The following is a 3,850-nucleotide window of genomic DNA, read 5'->3' as shown; positions in this document are numbered from 1 at the left end:
CGCGTCGGAGTGAACGTTCTGTTCAGGGGAGTGATGTTGCTGGTGCACCGAGTGGTGTTGCTGGGAGTGGGAGTGCTGTTGTTGGGAGTGGGAGTGCTGGTGCTGCGAGTGGTGTTGCTGGGAGTGGGAGTGCTGTTGTTGGGAGTGGGAGTGCTGTTGTTGGGAGTGGGAGTGCTGTTGCTGTGAGTGGGAGTGCTGGTGCTGGGAGTGGGAGTGCTGTTGCTGTGAGTGGGAGTGCTGGTGCTGGGAGTGCTGGTGCTAGGAGTGTGAGTGCTGGTGCTAGGAGTGTGAGTGCTGGTGCTAGGAGTGTGAGTGCTGGTGCTAGGAGTGGGAGTGCTGGTGCTGGGAGTGCTGCTGGTGGCGCAGTTGCTGATGGGGTGTCTGGTGGTGGCGTGCTTGCTGGTGGCCAGCTTTTGGAGGCTCTTCCATTGGAAGAAGGAGAGTCCAGTCAGCACCAGCCAAGCTCTGACCCTAAACCTGCTCGGAAAAAACGTGTGGAGAAGCCACGTAATCCTCGCTTCAATGACCAGGAAAATAGGGCTCTTGTCACTGGCATTCTGGAGCACTATGACAGTCTCTATGGACATTTAGTAGGTAAGTGTAACTTTACATTTATTATTCAAATACATGTGATCCTAGGTCATCTGAGTTTTGTTCATATGCAAATATGGGTACACAATATCTTTCTATGTTCATTAGTGTGGAAACACAGCTTTTTATCATGCCTTACAAGGACAAATAAACACAGGCGGTCAATTTGCCAGAACTGCATACAATATGAATGCAACCTTGCTTACATGTATAGGTTTAGTAGTGAATGCTCATGTGCTGCACATATTACACATAAAACAGCATGTTTGCTATCTCTTGGAACAGCTAGCAGTGTAGGAAACTGGTGCTTATATTATTATTAATTTACCTCATATCTTTTATATGTTTTTCAAGGGCGGACAAGTGCAGCAAGCAAAAAAGAAATGTGGGACACAATAGTCATTGGTGTCAATGCCTGTGGGAATAGTGTCAGGGACAAGTATCATTGTCGGAAAAGATTTGATGATATTAGGTCCAAATTGAAAAAGAAAATACAAGACCAACGCGTGCATGCTACTGGCACTGGAGGTGGGCCCACACCACAACGTCTCATATTGACTCCATTGGAGGAGCTGCTTCGGCCAAAATTACTTACCGTCATCGTGGAAGGCTTGGCTGGTGACCGTGACATTGGAATTTATCCGTCACAATTTCCAGCAGGTGATAAATATTACTGTACTAGGCGTGTCGTTGCTTACAGTTATTTTGCATATTTACACTGCTTTTTATACTGTCTTCACAATATAAGCATACCTGCATCTATATATGTATATGTCTGATTCTGTATATATATATATCTCAAAATAGACATATATGTAGTAGTCCTACTAAAAGCAGTAACTAATATAGCACGTGCCATTGCGTGCTCATTTACATGTGAATTCCCAAAATGCATAGCTGCAGTGGAAGCAATTGATGGTGGGCGAAGATGGGGAACAACAGGGTAGTACACATGTGTAACACATGTTCATGAGAAATTATTAGTAGCTACAGGTACAGAACAGAAATATGTATCATATTATTGTGTATTTTATTGATTTTACTCCGACAAACATGACATTACTGCCTATTTTAAGCATGCATCAAAGAAATTGCATGTAACGGCCTACAAACATCACTGGCACTAACACATCTATAGTTGCTTATGAAAAGGTCCATTTTTGCTTTATGTCATATACAGACAGCATAATGAGGCACACGTATCATATGTTATGTCATTGTTTTCATAACTTAAACACTGCAGATGACTACTTAGCTCATCTACCATTGTGTTAAAGCAGCTGCAATTAATATCTCATCACAGCATACACTTCAACAGAGGGGGTGGGGTTCAGCACACACACTAATTACAGCCTCATTTCACGGTCAACTTAGTTCACACCATTTGCACCTGTTTCAAGTCATTGAAAGGTGTGGCTGATTAGGCTTTTTGGGGAAGGGAATACCTTTCTTACAACATGAATAGCACAACTGAAGTTAATCACACTCATTTGAAAGCTTAACTCTAGCTACTAAATGCCCCAACAACTCATTACTTATCAAAGCGTACGTCACACATTAGTTCACTCATATCTATAGTTGAACTACTATGAAAGACACATTATCACACACTGCATGTGTTGTCTTGTTGAGTCACAGCCACATTCAGGTGTGCCACATCTTCGATTAATGTACCACACATATCCTCTACCAAAAACAACACTTGTTGCAATATGACCACCTTCATGATAACCATTGTGAATGGTCATCTCATGATAGTTATGTACATTATGATACTGATATCACTACACAAGATATGATTTTTATGTACTCATTTAATCTATTTATCCTCACGCATTACTGCAGAAACATAGTATGTTGTATGTTAGGGAACTCAAAAATTCTAAGTACACAGGCATGTACAGTGTTATTACAACTATTTATGTTCACTTTCACACACATTTTCGGTTAAGGAACTGATGTTGTTAGTTAATCATAAATACAGAACATACAATAAGTGTGTGTTCAATATTTACACATGTAAATGTAAAACTTATGTTATTGTTATATATAGTTGCCCCTGGAGGACATGTGTCACCTGAGATGGAACAAGTGTCTTCACCTGGGTCAGCCAGCTCAACACTACTAGAAGGTGAGTGTATCATTTGCTGGCCATATAATATGTGCTCTTCTATATGTTATGTTGTCATGTGCATTATTTGTTTTGCACATCTTCTTTAAATAGGATTACTTAGTGTCAGTGAAAATTAAGTGTAAGGCAACATGTATTGTGTTAGTGATGTTAATTATCATGTAGGACTTCTGAGTTTAGAGCAACTTTTCATTCATTCATATTTCATACTGAGTCCAAACATTATTCGTAAGTCAAGGTAGTTTTTAATGAGGTTATAAAACGTATGCTAACATGTTAGGTGTTACTTAGGACACAGTACAATTACATAGTAACACAGCATACATTAACATGCCATTTAATAATGTGTACATTTCTTTTTAGAACATCATGGTGATGAGGATGATGAGTATGATGAGGATGACGCCACAGAAGAGACTGAAATACAATCATGTGACCATGAAGAGGTGCCAATAGAAACTGTTGTACCGCCAAATCGTCCATCAACTTCCACATACGATGCAATTGTAGCTTCAGAGGGAAAAATAGCAGAAAATCGTCGCCATTCAGACATGATGACAGTGCTGGAAAGGATGATTGGACTGCAGGAAGAAACAGTATCACAATTGGCACATCTCCACAGAGTCTTCATTGAAGTGCCTAAACAGTTGCAAAAAATCAACACCTCATTCGAAGCATTAGTTGTTCAGCAAACACAAGCTAATTACTGGAGAATGACTAATGTACCACAATTCAACACCTCCCAGCCAGGATCTGTTCATGCAGGTCAGTTTTCACCACATTCATCTGATATTCATTCACCAGGCCCAAATGTTACCGGTCAAGTAGCAGACATTGCTGTGCAGGTTCCTGATGACATCCTACCGCTGCCATCTGTACAAATTCAGCAGCAGACACCTACAAAGGAGGCGACAAAAACAAAACAAGACACACATGAAACAGACCAACCATCACTTGTGCAGTGTCTACCAACTTGCTCACATGTGTCACTGGGCACAAGCCCTGTCCGTGAACAGTCACTACCCAAAAGCCCTGTAGGTGAGTCGCTGCCCAAAAGCCCTGTAGGTGAATCGCTGCCCAAAAGCCCTGTAGGTGAATCGCTGCCCAAAAGCCCTGTAGGTGAATCAC

General features: G+C 41.4%; 1 long non-coding RNA gene across 1 annotated transcript; it reads left to right on the top strand.

Annotated features, from left to right (window-relative positions):
- The first annotated feature begins 1,193 nt into the window (after window positions 1-1,193).
- Window positions 1,194-3,245, top strand: LOC142472206 (uncharacterized). The gene is made up of 3 exons (XR_012789626.1): window positions 1,194-1,251; window positions 2,645-2,722; window positions 3,086-3,245. It is a non-coding gene; the product is annotated as an uncharacterized LOC142472206 (long non-coding RNA).
- The last annotated feature ends 605 nt before the right edge of the window (window positions 3,246-3,850 follow it).

Source organism: Ascaphus truei, chromosome 1, assembly GCF_040206685.1.
Source record: "Ascaphus truei isolate aAscTru1 chromosome 1, aAscTru1.hap1, whole genome shotgun sequence".
NCBI classification, from domain to species: Eukaryota; Metazoa; Chordata; class Amphibia; order Anura; family Ascaphidae; genus Ascaphus; species Ascaphus truei.
The sequence above is the reverse complement of the archived record's forward strand: the minus strand, read 5'-3'. Positions and strand labels throughout refer to the sequence as shown.